Source organism: Capricornis sumatraensis, chromosome 3, assembly GCF_032405125.1.
Source record: "Capricornis sumatraensis isolate serow.1 chromosome 3, serow.2, whole genome shotgun sequence".
In the NCBI taxonomy this organism is placed as follows: domain Eukaryota; kingdom Metazoa; phylum Chordata; class Mammalia; order Artiodactyla; family Bovidae; genus Capricornis; species Capricornis sumatraensis.
Window position 1 is genome coordinate 33,109,436 of NC_091071.1, and position 18,319 is coordinate 33,127,754.

At 43.5% G+C, this 18,319-nt stretch overlaps 1 non-coding gene across 1 annotated transcript; it reads left to right on the top strand.

Annotated features, from left to right (window-relative positions):
* Window positions 1–16,325: 16,325 nt before the first annotated feature.
* Window positions 16,326–16,432, top strand: LOC138077369 (U6 spliceosomal RNA). Its single transcript, XR_011144806.1, has one exon. It is a non-coding gene; the product is annotated as a U6 spliceosomal RNA (small nuclear RNA).
* Window positions 16,433–18,319: the final 1,887 nt, after the last annotated feature.

An 18,319-nucleotide genomic window follows, 5' to 3' on the forward strand; every position in this document is an offset into this window, starting at 1 on the left:
CCCTTTGCCTAGCTCAAACCAGCCAACCAACCAATCACACAAACAAATAAATGACCAAGCAAACAGCAGCAGAAAAAATAAGAGCAACAAAGCCTCAACACAGCTCTTTCACGTGTGGGGAGCTTTTTAATGTCATGGTAATTTTCTAGATCTTGATTGTGGTGCTGATTACACACATGTATACATTCGTCAAAACCCCATCAAACCATAGCCTTACAATAGGGGAGTTTCATTGTATGTATATAGGTATGTATATTATAGTTCTGTCTCAGTAAAGTTGATTAAAAAAAAAGGAATTTCTCTACACACTGTAGGTAAATACAAAGGAGGAGTATTTTGCATTCTCGTAAGAAGTTCAGGAAGGTTCTCAGAGGGGATGGTGTTGGAACTACTACTGGAAGAGTGAGTAGCAGTATTCTGGTTGTTTAAAACGTTGCAAAATTCTGTGACACTCCTCCCATCAAGATCTGTGACTAGTAATGTGTAGAGGGGAGTGATAGGTGGAAGAATAGGTGCAAGTGATGCTGTGCTTTAGAAATGGACAGCTTTGGGAATTCCCGAACAGTCCAGTGGTTAAGGCTCCATGCTTCTACTGTAGGCAGCATGAGTTTGATTCTTGGTCGGGGAACTAAAATCCTGCATGCAATGGCCAATAAATAAAAGTAGATACATACCTAAATAAATGTAAAGAAAGAAATGAACAGCTTCCACTTCATTTCCCTCTGTCCCCTTCTTGGAACCCAGCTGCCATGCTGTGAACGAGGCTGTTCAGCCCTTGGAGAGGGTCTGGAGGAGAAACTCAGGTGGAAAGGAACTGAGGACCCCTGCCCAAAGGATTCCAGTATCTGCTCTCGGTCCACTCTCACTTATTCAAAATCCTAACGGTGAACTATATTTCAGAAATCAGAATTTTTTATTTTAGAATTGTTATTCAGTTACTCAATCATGTCCAACTCTTTGCGACCCCATGGACTGTAGCACACCAGTCTTCCCTGTCCTTCACCATCTCCTGGAGTTTGCTCAAACTCATCTTCATTAAATCGGTGATGCTGTCCAACCATCTCATCCTCTTTCGCCCCCTTCTCCTCCTGCCTTCAAATCTTTAATAGCATCAGGGTCTTTTCTAATGAGTCAGCTCTTTGCATCAGGTGGCCCAAAGTATTGGAAATTCAGCTTCAGTGTCAATCTTTCCAATGAATATTTAGGATTGATTTCCTTTAGGATTGGGCTTCCCTGATAGTTCAGTTGGTAAAGAATCTGCCTGCAATGCAGGAGACCCCAAGTCAATTTCTGGGTCAGGAAGATTGACTGGAGAAGGGATAGGCTACCCACTCCAATATTCTTGGGCTTCCCTTGTGGCTCAGCTGGGAAATAATCCACCTCCAATGTGGAAGACCTGGGTTCAATCCAGGGTTGGGAAGATACCCCGGAGAAGGGAAAGGCTACTCACTACAGTATTCTGGCCTGAAGAATTCCATGAACAGTATAGTCCATGGAGTTGCAAAGAGTTGGACATGACTAAGCAACTTTTGGAGAAGGAAATGGCAACCCACTCCAGTTTTCTTGCCTGGAGAATCCCACAGAAAGAGGAGCCTGGTAGGCTACAGTTCATGGGATTGCAACAGTTGGATACAGCTTAGTGCTATCTTTTCTTTCTTTTTCCTTTAGGATGGGCTGGTATCATCTCCTTGCAGTCCAAGGGACTCTCAAGAGTCTTCTCCAATACCACAGTTCAAAAGCATCAGTTCTTCAGTGCTTAGCCTTCTTTATGGTCCAATTCTCACATCCATACATGACTACTGGAAAAACCATAGCTTTGACTAGACAGACCTTTGTTGGCAAAGTAATGTTTCTGCTTTTTAATACGCTCTCTAGGTTGGTCATAGCTTTTCTTCCAAGGAGCAAGCATCTTTTAATTTCATGGCTATAGTCACCATCTGCAATGATTTTGAAGCCCAAGAAAATAAAGTCTGTCACTGTTTCCATTGTTTCCCCATCTATTTGCCATGAAGTGATGGGACTGGATGCCATGATCTTAGTTTTTTGAATGTTGAGTTGACTTTTAAGCCAGCTTTTTCACTCTCCTCTTTCACCTTCATCTTTAGTTCCTTTTCGCTTTCTGTGGTAAGGGTGATGTCATCTGCATGTGTGTGCAGGTGTGCTAAGTCTCCTCAGTTGTATTCGATCCTTTGTGACTCCATGGAATCTAGCCTGCCAGACTCCTCAGTCCATAGGATTCTCCAGGCAAGAGTACTGGAGTGGGCTGCCATTTCCTTCTCTAGGAGATCTTCCCGACCCAGGGATCCAATCCTGGTCTCTTAAGTCTCATGCATTGGCAAGGGAGTTCTTTACCACTAGTGCCACCTGGTAATCCAGTGGTGCTAATGGTAAAGTCATCTGCATATCTGAGGTTATTGATATTTCTCCTGGCAATCTTGATTCCAGCTTGAGCTTCATCCAGCCTGGCATTTCGTATGATGTGCTCTGCATATAAGTTCAATAGGCAGGGTGACAGTATACAGCCTTAACGTACTCCTTTCCCAATTTGGAACCAGTCCGTTGTTCCATGTCTGGTTCTAACTGTTGCTTCTTGACCTGCATACAGGTTTCTCAGAAAGCAGGTAAGGTGATCTGGTATTCCCATCTCTTTAAGAATTTTCCACAGTTTGTTGTGATCCACACAATCAAAGGCTTTAGTGTAGTCAATGAAGCAGAAGTAGATGCTTTTCGCAGAATTCTCTTACTTTTTCTATGATCCAACAGATGTTGGCAATTTGATACTGATAGGGTCTGCATGGGGGCTCATTGTTAAAATGGATTATTGTGCTGACCATGCAAACAAAAGAAGACATCATGGTGACCCATGAGACTGACTACATTGCTCAAGCGACATCCTGTTTTCACCCCTGGCATTTAGTTTCCCAAGACTATGTGACCACCCTACTGTGGAACACCTCTGGCTCTTTCAAAACTACGTGACTGTCAGACTCCAGTTGCAGGCTGAAGATAAACTAACCACCCCACTTCAGGGGACCTGATTTCCCGTCTGTGGGGTATAAGAGGGATCCATCAGAATTCTGTTTAACGAATAAAAAGTTTCAGTTACGCAAGACGAAAAAAAAAAAAAAGAGGAATCCATCAGAAGGGTGGGCTGCTTCTCAGGGGCCAGGCATCCTTTTGTTTCCCTTTAATAAATTCCCTTTTCTTTGCCCGGCTCCTTCTCTTTTTCTCCGTACTAGCCTTACAGATACCTATACATATTATCATAACTTCTCAGTGAGTATTGCAAACTATTAATTCATCTGTAGGGAAAATGTACAAATATGTATGCTAAGTGTAACAAATTAAGACCATAAATAGTCACCAGTCAATCACTTGCTACGAAATGAATTTGCTGTGAAAGAAAGGAAAATGTTTGGTTGTTAAAACGATTTTGGATTTTGATTTTCGGAATGGCACTGAAGGAACAATGGATAAATCTGTGGTTTGGCATGCCTAAAAAGTAGGGGAAGAAGGGAATGGAGGGACAGAGAAGGCAGGAAAGGTTAAGTGAGTACAGAAGAGTCCTACAGCCTGGTTGTCTGGGATATGAGCCTGAAGTTTATCTTGTGGATGACAGGGAAGCAGGGAAGTGTATGGTCAGTGGCAGGCTCTGGTGTGGATGGGCAGGCTTGAAGCAGAGAGATGACACCAGGTGGGGACCACAGTCACGACGGCTGTGGAGATGGAGAGGAGAAGACACAGAACACTCAGAAAAGTGATGCTATTGAGACACTGCTTTGGGAAAGCAAGTGTCCTCCTTACTTGCTGCAAGTAACAAATCCTGCCTTCTTTGGGGGAAAAAAGTGATGTTGTACATCTTGTGCACTAGGGTGCTTGGAGGGCAGTGCTCACAAGTTGGGGCTGAGGCCCACTTACCCTCTCCCCACCCCGCCTTGAGGGTAAAGCGATTAGAGATTCATTCCCTGTGGGATGAAACTCCAAGGAGAACAGGAGAACAATTAAGGGAGGAGACTGGGCCCTGCCCAGATAACTTATTTCTTATTCTCAAAGTCAGGAGACCTCTCTGACCACACATGCAGAGAAAAGACCCCTTGGAAGCCTAAGGGGAGTTAGCTCAAGGGATGTTCCCTACCCATATGCCTTTTTGGTAAAATCCATTTTGGCTAAGAGATGCGTGAGCACACCTGGGAGGATCCTGAGATACAGCAAATATGGACAGTGAACCAGGCAAACCAAAATGTTTGGTCAAAGGAAACCCAGAAGAAATGCCTCATAAAAGTAATTCAAACTGCCACGAGAGCACGATTCAACGACTCTCTCTCCCTCTGAGTCTGCACAGGTGCCTATCCACACGTACTCTTTTCCTTCCTAATAATACTTTGTCTTACTACATTCTGCCCTTGTGGGAATTCTTTTCTGATCTAGTGGCTAGGATCTTGTCCTGTCACCACCATGACCCAGCCCAATTTCCTGCTGGGATCCCAAGCCCCGCTCCAAGCTGCTGCAGGCTGACACCACCCAAGATCAAGGTCACCAGGCCTGGAGATCTGCCCCTCACCTCCTGCAGCTGCCGAACTGATAATTCAGCCCACCCTCACCGCGTCTGGGGCACAGCAGTGTGCAGGGCCCACGCGTAAAGTTCTGTATTTAAGAGCTAACAAGAAAGTAGAGGCACTGTACTTGGACATCAGTTTGATGTGGGGGACCGAAAAGAGGGTGAATTCCAGGTTTCTGTTTGGACGTTGAGTTGGGTGGTAGAGCCACTCTGGGCTGCTAGTCTTGCTGAGACATATCAGGGTGTGCTAGGCTGCGGGGGACTGCCCGTGAAGGGTTAAGTCTTGGGAGCTGCTCGGCAGGTATGCAGAGCCTTAGGCATTGTTCCTAAGCTCCCTGTCCCGCCACCCTTAAAGAGTTTTTACAGCCCCTAAGGTCAGGGTGTCCTGCAACACGTCATAGAAGATAGATTACTTAGTATACTCTGTACACAATGGTAAGGGTCTAGTGATTGTATCCTGAGGTTAAAAAATAATCTTGTACATGTCTTAAGTCACGTACATTATCCTATAAATACTATAGCCTAATAAAGAAAGGCATCAGCCAATTGTGGTCTGATCCTCTCAACCCCATCTTTTGTCTCTCTCTTATTTTTCTTAGCGGGGATGCTCCGTTCTCTCCCTGTGCAGGTGCAACTCTTGCTTGTGCTGGCCGCGGCACTAGGCTGTAGGGTGTATTGAGCTTCAGAGTTATCCTAACTGAAGGAAAGCTACACAGCTCAAAATAGCCTGGAGTTAAAACTCCCCTCTGGATCTTTCCCCCATTCTATACAGAATAAATAACTTTCTCCCCCGAAGAAAGGAATGAACATTAAGATTGATTACGTTCAGCTCCCAGCTGGTCCCAGTCTCCAGCAGGTCTCAGGAATTCTTTGCTCCAGTTGTTGGAAGCCAACTAAACAAAATAATCTTGAGGAAAAACAGACCCCCTCCAAACAATATATCTCCGCATGTATATGTTTTCTATATAAACACCTACTCTTTTCTTGACTTAGTGCAGCAGCTCACTGGTCCAACTGCTGCCCCTTCTCGCCTCATTAAAGGTGATCTGTTCCTGTAGAGTCTCGTTCTTTGTCCGAACCTCGTCCTCTCTAGTTCCCTTACCTTACATTAATGAAGGCAGTAATTGAAGTCTTTGGCAGGTGTGAAACTGGTCAGGAAGAATGTTCCCAGTGTGGAGAAATGGAAGAGGAGGTGAAGAGGAAAAGTTAAAATTTTACATAACCTCCTGCTCCTTCTGCCTGTCTAACTCAGCTTGCTCGTTACAAAGTCTGGATCACATAGGTCACCTAGTCTCAAAAAGTGGGGACTTAATACTAGGAACTGGAGCTTATCTCACTCATCCTTGTCCTGCTGTTTGCTAGTTGCCCAGCCCCTGCAAACCTGCTTAATCACGCCTGTCTATGTAAAGGTCAGGCATCCTCCTCCCCATCTTGACTGCTGTTCCTGCCCGCGCGAAACCCCTTAGTTTAAAGCAGCCTATTAGGAGCTAGTTTTGCCCCCTATAATCTGTATATAAAAACTCTGTAACCCCTTTGTTCGAGGCTCAGATTGGGGTGTTAACTCCTCTGGGCCCACCAGGGTGATAAACCTGAGTTCTCTGACTCTCTGAATGCGATGCTTGGTTTCTCGATTACTGGTTTCTGTAACAGAGGGAGAAAGGAAAGAAGGGAGAGAACAGGCACCTTTAATATCTTTCATTTTTTTCTTTTTTTGGCCGTGCTGCACAGCTTACAAGATCTTAGTTCCCAGACCAGGGATTGAACTCAGGCCACTGCAGTGAAAGCACTGTGTCCTAACCACTGGACCACCAGGGAAAATTCCCAGGATCTTTTAATTTGTCAAAATTCATCAGTACAAGGCCAGAAATCTTAATTAGACCAGGACTCCATCACAGATCTCGATTCGTTGATCAAGTTGTCAAGGTTAATGTCTGGCAAGTTTTGACTTTCAGATAAAATTCATTATAAATAAACGAAAAACCTCATGCAATAAATGGTCTTCAATGCCACAGACTCTGATTTGATGGCCTTGATGTCTTTGAGATACAAAAGACCCAGGAAGCCAGAGAATCTACCTAACAGTTCAGACCACTTCTGTCTTTGTTTCTTTTTATACATAAAAATAGGTAAGAGTCCCTTCTAGAGAAAGGGGAGGAGAGGGGGCAAGGTAGGCTGTGATGGAGGGTGCGGGAGGAAGAAAATTTTACCTTTCCCGTCTATACACTTCTGTGTTTTTCAAAAAAATTTTACCAGAATACGTTTGTCTATAAATATATAAAGATGTATATAAAATAGATTCCGGCAGTTTTTGTATGATTTGTTCTACTAGGTGGTTAGTAGCAGTTGCAGGAAGGACAGGAGAAAGCCAAATCAGGATAAGATGAGCAAGCTTTCTTTGTTTAAAAAATAAAAGGGAGGTGATTTCCTCTGATGGGTTCAGGACACACTAGCCTGAAACATGGTACCTTGACATATTGAATGTTTTAGGCTGAAAGAGTTTGAGTCAACAGTAGAAGAAGCGAAATTGCTCAGACCTTCTCCTCCCCTCCCCCACATTCTTTTCCAGAAATAGGCCATAAAACCCTCAGGTGAAAAGTGCCCTCCCTATACCTGGGAAAGGAGCATTCTTGTCTCTGAAGACAGAGGGACACCAAGAAGAATCCTAACCAACCAGTCTTGCTAAGTTTCCCCCAGTTTACTTCAGTTAGATCTCACAGTGCATGACTAGGTCTTCCCAGGTGGCTAGAAGTAAAGAATCCACCTGCCACACAGGAACCTCAGGTTCAGCCCATCAGATAGGAAGATCCCCTGGAGAAGGAGAGGGCAACCCACTCCAGTATCCTTGAAGGAAAGTTACACAGCTCAAAATAGCCTCGAGTTAAAACTCCCCTCCAGCTCCTCCCCACCATTCTATGCAAAACAAAGAACTCTCTCACCCGAAGAATAAAATGGACATTAAGATTGATTACGCCCAGCTCCCAGCCAGTCCCAGCCTCTGGCCGATCTCCAGGATTCCTTGCTCCAGCCATTTAAGAGATAACTAATCCGAACAACCTTGGAAAAGAAGAGGCCCCCTTAAGAGAGTAGATTTCCACATATATGCCTATAGAGCCTTACTCTTTTCTTGGGTTAGTGCAGCAGCTCACTAATCTGACTGCTGCCCCTCCTCGCCTCATTAAAGGTGATCTGTTCTTGTGAAGTGCTGGTCTCATTCTTTCTCCAAACCTCGCTTTCTCTAATTCCCTTACCCTACAATCCTTGCCTGGGAAATCCCATGGACAGAGAAGCCTTGGGTGCTGCAGTTCATGGGGTCACAAAAGAGTTGAACACGACTTAGTGACTAAACAACAACTCCTTAACTCGTCCTCAACGACCGTCCACCTGTTGTAGCTGCACGTTCTGGGAAACAAACTCACTCAGATGGACAATGCAGATAGTGGAGTGCAGTGTGTTACACTGGCAGACCCAAGGCAGAGTCTCCTCTTAGCCAAGGACCCCGACCAGTTTTTGTGAAAACCTTATATACCCTAAGTGTACGAGCCCAAACCCACCTCCCTAAATTCCCTGAAACTAGTCTGAACAAAGGAAAAGAAAGATACAATCAAAGTTAACCTGTGATTCATATGCCTTAAGCCTAGGTAGTTAACAGTGGACAATTATCAATAGGCCTGTGGTCATACCCCAATAAGCATAATAGAATGTATGATTCTATTCGGTTACACAGATAATTAGGGTATTCTTTTAGGTGAAGGAGAGTCCAGGTATGAGCCCTGGGGCTCTTCCTTCCAGGGGCCTGGTTTTCCAGTTTATATATCGTTTCCATAGATACTGCGCGTGTAGCTCAAAGTCCACAGCCCGGCCCAAGATGGAGTCCTGCTTTCAAGATGGAGCCTGTTCTGTCTGTTTCCTCCTCACACCTTCATCAAACAGTATGAAAGTACCGTACTGTCTCTTTAGGTCTTCATTTCCTTATGAAGCCTCAGTGTCACATAAAACTTATATTAAATAAGTTTGTATGCTCTTCTCCTGTCTCTGTGGGTTCAATTTTTAGACCTAGAGTCTCTAAGAAGGTCCAGGAAAACTTTTTCCACCCCGACACCTCCTCTTCCTCACCTTGGGATGTTTCTAGGAAACAGAATAGGCCCCAAGGAGGGCTAACCTTTTGATTTTGCAATACAAATCTGCTTTCTGATCCTTTAAGCTGTAAACACATTTACCCTCCGGGCAAACTTTGAAGGTATATAGAGACAATCTATCTCAGAGATGAAGGTGGTTTAATTATTCTTGCCTATAATGTTCTATTTACATTGATGTCAGACTCTGTTCAGACTTTGCAGTCATGTTCATGCTGCCTGGCTTTTGCGTAAATACTATCATGCTTACTTCGTATTAAACTGTGTTTTCATATTGGTGTAGAAGGGCCTTTGGTTGGCAGGAATTGCTTTATTTCTCCTTGAATTTATAGACAAACTACAATGTCAGCTAATTACACACAAAAAAACAGACTGTCAGGTGAAGTCACATGGTAGATATTCAATTTAAGTGAATAATGCTTAGGAGAGCGAGTGCCACGGCTGCCAGAAAAAAAGCACTGTCCCTGTGGCCCACGATTTTGCCCTCGGTGGCCTTTGTGTTCCTCCTGAGCGCGAATGGGGGACAGGAATCTGCTGTAATCCCCAGGCCTCACTTTGGAAGTGATGCTTATCATCGGATGAATATCTGTCTTATTGGCCTGAATGTGATTCTTAGTATGTAAGAGCAGTTGTTTCTGTTTGACATTCTTTCAAACACAAGCCGAGCACTTCCTCTGATGTTTGTGAAAATACAACCTGATCTAAAGCTGGAGAAAAGGCTCCCTAGATTGATTGCTTTGAGAGCAGAGCAAAACTTGAAGGCGAGAGCGACTCAGCACCCCAGAATGTCTCTTTGACATGCGAATTATGTGTTTTTGTTTTGTTTTTAAATTATATTCATCTTTGGAGACTCACAGTGGAGTCTCCACCCAAAGACTCACAGTGGAGCTGGGTCTCCACTGTGCAGTGGGCTATCTCTAATTGTGCTTCATGGGCTCCTCACTGCTTGGTTTCTCTTGTTGCAGAGCATGGGCTCTAGAGCTCAAGCTCAGTAGCTATGGCACACGGACTTAGTTGCTCCAAGGCATGGGGGAATCTTCCTGGACCAGGGATGAAATCTGTGTCCCCTACATCAGCAGGCGGATTCTTAACCATTGGACCACCAGAGAAGTCCCTACGGATTATTTAGAACTGAAAACATTCAAGGCCCACCCAAAGACTCAAGAAGAAACTTTGACCGTTTCCCTAACTGCTTCAAACTTTGACCTTTTCCCTAATTGTGTAAAGGTAGAAAGCCTATTCCCAGAGTGGAGCTGTCACCAGAGATAACTGAGAAGAGTGTGGAGTAGGAATGGTGGGTGAAACTCTTAGAGAGCAGAGTCCATTCTCTGTCTCATGAGCTGCAAGGCCCTGCAGACATTTGTTTAGCAAACATTTGCTTTTCCATCTCAATGTCAATTGCCTTCCTCACTCTTGAAGTCCCAAACCACTACTTCTAAAATTCTCTTTTATCTTCACTCTCTTTTGCATTTAAGGTTTTAAACCATTTTGGTGAGTTGCTCAGTTTTCCTGGGTCTTTCCTAGGTATGCATGTTATTGAACTTTTATTTGTTTTTCTTCTGTTAATCTATCTCATGTCATTTTTAAATATAAATTTGATACTTAAAAAAAATTGATATCTTTTAATTTTTATTTATTCATTTTTTTGGGGGAGAGGGGGACTGCCCTGGTGGCTCAGATGGTGAAGAATCTGCCTGCAATGCAGGAGATGTGAGTTTGATCCTTGGGTTAGGAAGATTCCCTTGGAGAAGGGAATGGCAACCCACTCCAATATTCTTGCCAGGAGAATTCCATGGACACAGGAGACTGCCCAGCTACAGTCCGTGGGGTTGCAAAGAGTCAGACACAACTAAATAACTCACATGCACATTTTTTTGGCCATTCCATGCGGCATGCGGGATCTTAGTTCCCTGACCAAGGATTGAATCTGGGCCTGCTGCACTGAGAGCTTGGAGTCTTTTTTAAAAAATTAATTTATTTTTAAATCGAAGGGTAATTGCTTTACAGAATTTTGTTGTTTTCTGCCAAATATCAACATGAATCAGTCATAGGTACATATATGTCTCCTTCCTCTTAGACCTCCCTCCCGCCTCCCTCCCCATTGCACACCTCTAGGTTGTCACAGAGTCCCTGTTTGAGTTCCTGAGTCGTACAGCAAATTCCCCTTGGCTATTATTTTACATACACTAATATCTGGGAGCTCAGGGTATTAACCACTGGACTTCCAGGCGAGTCCCATGTCTCATGTCACTTTAAGTCTTAGACCATCTGGAAGAACCAAGAAGGGTAGAAGAAAACTTCTTCCTCCCTGATAGTCTCTAAGGTGGGGCTGGAGATGAGGAGGATTAGTCTAGACTCAGATGTGGAGGGGAGAGTATCACATGCCGGGTCTGCTCCCAGCCCTGTTTGTCGCTTGGCATCCTCTGTCATGTTACCGTGAAACCATGAAGAAAGGACCCAGGCTTCTGGGCTTACAAAGCACCTCATCTCCTCTCCAGGCCATGCACACTCCTCAGTCACAGCTACAGATTCAGTCTCATTTAACTACTCAAAGCTTATGCCCTCCAGTAGAAACATCTCTGACAATGACCATGAATGACTATGACTTCCTTGAATGAACTATGTGACCTTGGACTTTTCTAACTGTCTAGACAGATAGTCATCTCCAGTCTGCCTTTAGTGAATATGGTCTTCACTCTGGGGTAGCCATCCACGTTTTCCAGGACTCCCTCCTAGGATCCACAACCATCCTTGGGCATGGAAGTGGTTGCTGTACAAAGTATTGGGTTGGCCAAATACTGTAGGGTATTCCATCTTACAGAAAAAGATGAATGGACTTTTTGGCTAGTCCAATACATGAAACTTCAGCTTCACATGAGGTTTCATTTCTGAGTTTGAGGGGTCATGAACTGGTGACATCCATATGGGATCTGTTGCTGCTAGACCAGATAAGCAAGCGAAGTGGCTCACGTTTCAGCATCTTGGCAAACTAGATAAGGGGTGGATTGTACCCTGACCAAAACTGTGCTGTGCTTAGAATCACACTGGTAGCAAGGTAGAACAATCAGACTCCAATATATCAAAACAGGTAGAATGACTGAGTAAAGTGCTCTGACCAGCAGCCTGGAACCTCTTGTCTTATCTGCTCTGGGATCCCTTAGTCCCTGGTATTTGGGAGGACTTTAGGTGTTCTTCTTCTTTTTTTTAATACTTATTTATTTGGCTGCACTGGTTCTTCGTGGTGGCATGCGAGGTCTTTAGTTGTGGTGTGTCGAATCTAGTTCCCTGACCAGTGATTGAACACGGGCCCCCTGAATTAGAAGTGATATAGCTAACATCAGGCAGGTTGATAAGTAGTCCAAGGCTCTTAGGGAGGTATACACTGTCTTTGTGTTACCAGTCACAGGTAGGCCCTGTGTTAATGATTATGTAGCAACAGTATATTTAATTTGAAAGCATGTTTTTCCTTCTTAGCAGGAACTGTTCCTGCTGGCTAATCTTGTACTGATGTTATCTCAGGATGTATGCCTTGGGAAAGGGTCTGGTAAAACTTTTACAACCTTGAGATATTCTTTTGAAAAGTATATAATGCTCTGTTCAAGATAACGATGAGGGTATTCTCTCTTACCCTCTTCTGATGTTTATGTTAGAAGTCTTTCTGTTTCGTTTTCAATAAAACGCTCCTTCCTCATCACACGCCTTGAGTGGTCACTGCTAACTGCCCAGCTCAGTGAGGAAATTCCTCTTCCTCGTAGGGGCCGTGAGCTCGAGTACAATACACACACTCTGACCTCATTTCATCCAGATGCGTTTCAGAAGCACAGAGTCTTAGCCATTGGGCAGGGAAGTCCCTCAGGTGTGAATTCTTTGGCTGCTCACTGTTTTAACCATCCTTCAGTATCTACTACAACAAAGCCAGAGACTTACAACCCTATGGGTTCAACGGGTACAGGTACAAGTCAGGTGGTGAAGAGGAACAGGACACACAGAAACTATCTTTTGAAATCAAGGGGTGGACGGAGAGGCAAGGATTAACTTGTCCAGATGCTGCTTCCCTGCAGACTGGCCTCCTAAAGACGAAGTTAGCTTCCTATGGAAAGAGTCTGTTTGGGTTACAGAAACTGGTTGATGCCGAGAGTGAAAAGAACAACCTTTCTGGCAGCGTCCTGATGTGGTAGAACAAGGCCGAGGTGGTCTGCCATACTGAATGACTGTATCTTCAAGACTTGGACCACAGATCAAGGTCATATTAAAGGGAGGCTGGTGCCTCCTTAGCCACAGACCTAGTAAGCCAGGAGGTTACAATTCTTCTCCTGGACCCTTATCTGACTCTACAAATTCTGTTTTCTGCCCCTTATGAAAATGGGCACTGGAGGGGAGTGGGGTCAAACAGCTGCATGGCCCCTTCTCTATTATTTCCTCCAATAAACACTGTTCCAGGCCTGGTGTGTATACTGTCAGCCCATATACTTTATTGAAGTACAGTTGATTTACAATATTTTATTAGTTATAGGTGTACAACATAGTGATTCAATATTTTTAGATTAAACTCTATTTAAAGTTATTGTAAAATAATGGTTATATTTCCCTGTGCTGTGCAATATATCCTTGTTGCTTATCTATTTTTAACATAATAGTTTGTATCTCTTAATCCCATACCACTCCCTGTATTGCCCTTCCCCATTCCCGTTCCCCACTGATAACCGTTAGTTTTCTATATGTGAATCTGTTTCTCTTTTGTTATCTATATTAGTGTGCTTTACTTTTTAGATTCCACATATAAGTGATAACATAGAGTATTTGTCTTTCTCTGACTTATTTCATTAAGCATAATACTCTATAGGTCTATCCACATTGTTGCAAGTGGCAGAATTTCATTCTTTTTTAGGTTCCATTATGTTTCAGGGTATATACACAGATCACATTTTCTTTATCCATTCATCTCTTGATGGTTGCTTCCATGTCACGGCTATTGTAAATAATGCTGCTATTAACATTGGGGTATATGTATCTTTTTGAAATAGTATTTTCCTCTTCTTTGGATATATACCCAGGAGTGGAATTGCTGGATTGTATGGTAGTTTTATTTTTAGTTTTTTTGAAGAACTTCCATACTGTTTTTGAACAGAAGCACTTTTACAAAGTTTTCTTTGTATGTGTGGTAAGTTACTTTAGTAGTGTCTGGCTCTTTGCAACCCTGTCAACTGTAGCCTGCCAGACTCCTCTGTCCATGAGATTCTCCAGGCAAGAAAACTGTAGTGGGTTTCCAGGCCCTCCCTCCAGGGAATCTTCCTGACCCAGGGATCAAACCTGCTCTCTGATTCCTCCTAAATAGGTAGGCAGGTTCTTTACCACTAGCGCCATCTGGTAAGCCCAGAAAGCTTCCCACCAATATTTAAATCTTTTGTCTCAATATGTTTTAGAAGGTAGAGGTACAGTGTTCACAATTAAAAGTTAAGCTATTGCAACTGAATCTTATTGCTTGTTGCCTATCACCCATTTCCTTCCTAATGGCATCAGTCCACAGAATTTTCTTAAACAAAATTAACCAAACAGTTGAGGTAGGGTTGAGACCCCACCTACAGACTTGGGCGTGGTACCTGATCAACTTCAGGCAACCAGCAAAAACTGTTTTATTTCTCAGGAGTCATGACAGTCTTAAGAATGTTTGTAGGGATTGTCCTGATAGTGCAGTGGCTAAGACTCCTCCTCCTCCCAATGGAGGGGGCCCGGGTCGGATCCCTGGTCAGGGAGCTAGATTACAACTAAGACCCAGCACAGACAAATAAATAAATAATACACATTAAGAAAAGGGAAAGCAGTGGTCACGGAGACATTCCTGCATCTGCTGTTTCTCAGCTGTCAGCAGCTTAAGTTGATCAATATGTCAAAGTGATGTGTTTGGGGGTGCCGTGTTCTGAATCCCTTCTTAGACTTACTTTGAAGCCAGTTTTAGGGAAATTGAAGAAAAATCAAGAGAAACCAGGTCATTGGTGACATGGCTGAGCTGCTGTATCAGTTTCAGCTAAATGCTCTCTGTTGCTGGGCTTATTAATTTTGTGGGATGATATATCCTTATTACAGTTGGTCCCCTGGTGGCTCAGAGGTTAAAGCATCTGCCTGGAATGCAGGAGACCCAGGTTCGATCCCTGGGTCGGGAAGATCCCCTGGAGAAGGAAATGGCAACCCACTCCAGTACTTTTGCCTGGAGAATCCCATGGAGAGAGGAGCCTGGTAGGCTACAGTCCATGGTTTCGCAGAGTTGGACGCGACTGAGCGAGCTTCCCAGGTGGCATTAGTGGCAAAGAACCCACCTGCCGATGCAGGAGACATAAGAGCTGCAGGTTCGATCCCTGGGTCAGGAAGATCCTAAGGAGAAGGGTATGGCAGCCCACTCCATTGTTGTTGCCTGGAAGCATTCCAGGACAGAGGAGCCTTGATAGACTATAGCCCATAGGGTCACAAAGAGTCGGACATGAAGGATGGCGTTTAGCACGCACGTCTTTCTTATTGTTCAAGACAGTGACTATGGATGTCTACTGCTTGCTACTTAGAGGATCATAACAGATATCGCCATTACGTCTGATGCGATAACAAGAAAACCATTCACAATAGACCAAGAAAGAGGCTAGAAGGGCAAGGATATTACGATTCAAATTTTGACATGTGCTGTTTATATCTGTGTTGCAGTAAGAGTCAAGAAATACTGTAAATTGAGTTGTGCGGTAGGAAAGATTTTATGTTTTACGTGTTCAGCAGGCCTTAATTTTCACAATGGACATCTCTACCCAAGAAATTAGGGTGTGAGAAGTGGCTGGGGATGTAAAGAGCATTATTCGTTGAGAAGATAAAAGTTGCCCGAAAATTGAGACAAGGCCAAGTTCCACTGTGCAGATAACAGGCAACAGACTTGAGCAACTTGCCTATAGAAGTGGAATTTTGTTGTTTGATGTCTTTGTTAATTGATGGTTTTATCTGGTTAATGGCCCTATGAAGTTAACATTTACCCCAAATAACTTAGTCATGAATTTTATTACCTAACAATCTTTAACCATCTTTGCGACTTAGACTCACAATCTTTAACCAGGTATTTCTTTCTAGAACCTGATCTTGCTCTTCCCCCTGTTTTTGTGAGCTCTCTGTTACTTAGCTGCTAGGTCATGTCTGACTATTGGCGACCCAATGGACTATAGCCTTCTGGGTTCCTCTGTCTATGGGATTTCTGAGGCAAGAATACTGGAGAGGGTTGCCATTTCCTTCTCCAAGTGAACTCTCTAGATTTAAAAACAAACAAACAAACAAAAACCAAACAACCCACAAAGAAACTTCATGCTATCCAGTATAACCCTTCCTCCCAACCCTTTAGGCTCCAGACCTCTGAGTAGAGACATCAGAAAATGTGACCACGTCATGAAGTCTGTCTTCTGGATAAATGGAACCAGTTTTTAATTACTTGTTGCTTCACAAAAGCAAAAAAGACTGGATGGACTTTCACCAAACAGGGAGGATGTATTTAAGATGGTCTGAATTGTGTAGGGGAATAAAAAAATCTTTTCCCTCTACCCATCTTAGGCATTTTCAACTGGGGCCCTGTAAACGAGACCAACAAAAGACCAATTAACACGGATCAGTCAGTGCTGTCTTCAGCAGCACATATACTAAAATTGGAATGATACAGAGAATATTAGCATCGCCCCTGCGCAAGGATGGCACACAAATTCGTGAAGCATTCCATATTTTTAATCAAAACTACAATGAGTTATCACCTCACACTGGTCAGAATGGCCATCATCAAAAAGTCTACAAACAATAAATGCTGGAGAAGGTGTGGAGAAAAGGGAACTCTCTTGCACTGTTGGTGGGAATGTAAATTGATACAGCCATTATGGAAGATAGTATGGAGATTCCTTAAAAAACTAGGAATAAAACCACCATCTGACCCAGCAATCCCACTCCTGGCATATACCCTGAGGAAACCAAAACTGAAAGAGACACATGTATCCCATTGTTCGTTGCTGCACTATTTACGGTATCTAGAACATGGAAGCAACTTAGATGTCCATCAACAGATGAATGGATAAAGAAGTTCTGGTATATATACACAATGGAATATTACTCAGTCATAAAAAGGAACACGTTTGAGTCAGTTCTAATGAAGTGGAAGAACCTAGGAACTATTATATAGAGTGAAGTGAGTCAGAAAGAGAAAGATAAACACCATATTCCAACACATATATATGGAATCTAGAAAAATGGTACTAAAGAATTTAGTTACAGGGCAGCAATGGAGAAACAGACATAGAGAATAGACTTATGGACTTGGGAAGAGGGGAGGAGAGGGTGAGATGTATGGAAAGAGTAATGTGGAAACTTACATTACTATATGTAAAATAGATAGCCAATGGGAATTTGCTATATGGCTCAAGAAATTCAAACAGGGTCTCTGTATTAACCTAAAAGGGTGGATTGGGGAGGGAGATGGGAGGGAAGTTCGAAAGGGAGGGGACATATGTATACCTATGGCTGATTCATGTTGAGGTTTGACAGAAAACTGCGAAATTCTGTAAAGCAATTATCCTTCAATAGAAAATCAGTTAGTTAAAAAAAAAAAACCAAGGATCAATCAAATAGAAGTGTGCTAGCATGCACACTGCGCATATACGTGGGAGAAAGGTAAGTAGCTCAGGGGGCTTCCCTGGTGGCTCAGTGGTAAAGAACCCATCTGCTAATGCAGGAGACACAAAAGACTAGAGTTCGATTCCTGGGTTGGGGAGATGCCCTGGAGGAGGCATGGCAACCCACTCCAGTATTATTGCTTGGAGTATCCCATGAACAGAGGAGGCCAGCGGGCTACAGTCCATAGGGTCTTAAAAGAGTTGGACCCAACTGAGCAATTAAACAATAACAACTAGCACAGAGGGGTAGTTAGAATTTGAGATCTATGTTCCTTAGTAGGGGAAACAGAATGAGAATCAGTATCTATAGAGAAGAAAATGATGCTTTGGAAAGCTCGATGAATCCTTAAAAGGTTAGATGCGAGACAGAACAGTCCTGTGACAGTCTGTCTGGGTGGGGTACTGACTTCTCCCCTCAGGAGAAGACTCAAGTGGCTCCTGGAGAGGGCACTTAGGACAACTGAATTCTTTCAGGAGGTTCTACCTTTGAGGGATTTCAGGAGCACAAATGTCTTCAGTTCAAAGTGATTCTTAAGCCAAAGTGGAAATGTTTCAGGGTGGTCTGTCTGGATCCCCTTCACTTGAAAAGATGTGAATTTCATTTTGGGAGGCCTTGGAGCGTTACCTCGAAGAGGGAGGTAGTCATTCTCCAAGGAGCTGAAATTGAGGTTCAAGTTAAAAATCGTGTGACTGCTGATTGGCAAAAAGTAGTCAGATCTACAGCAGGTTAATGTACTCACACCGTGCCCTCAGTGAAGTACGCTGCCTAAGTACAGAGAACTGAATCTACGGTTGGCCAGACTCTCTATACCCCAGTGTTCTCATCTGTAAAAGGGAATAACATTATCTATTTCGTAGAGCTGTTTTAAAGGTTGACAAAGGCTCTCTCCTTGACCAAACTTTAATCAGCTCCTCTAAACTCTCTTCCCAAGGAGAACTTAGTTTTGGGGCTC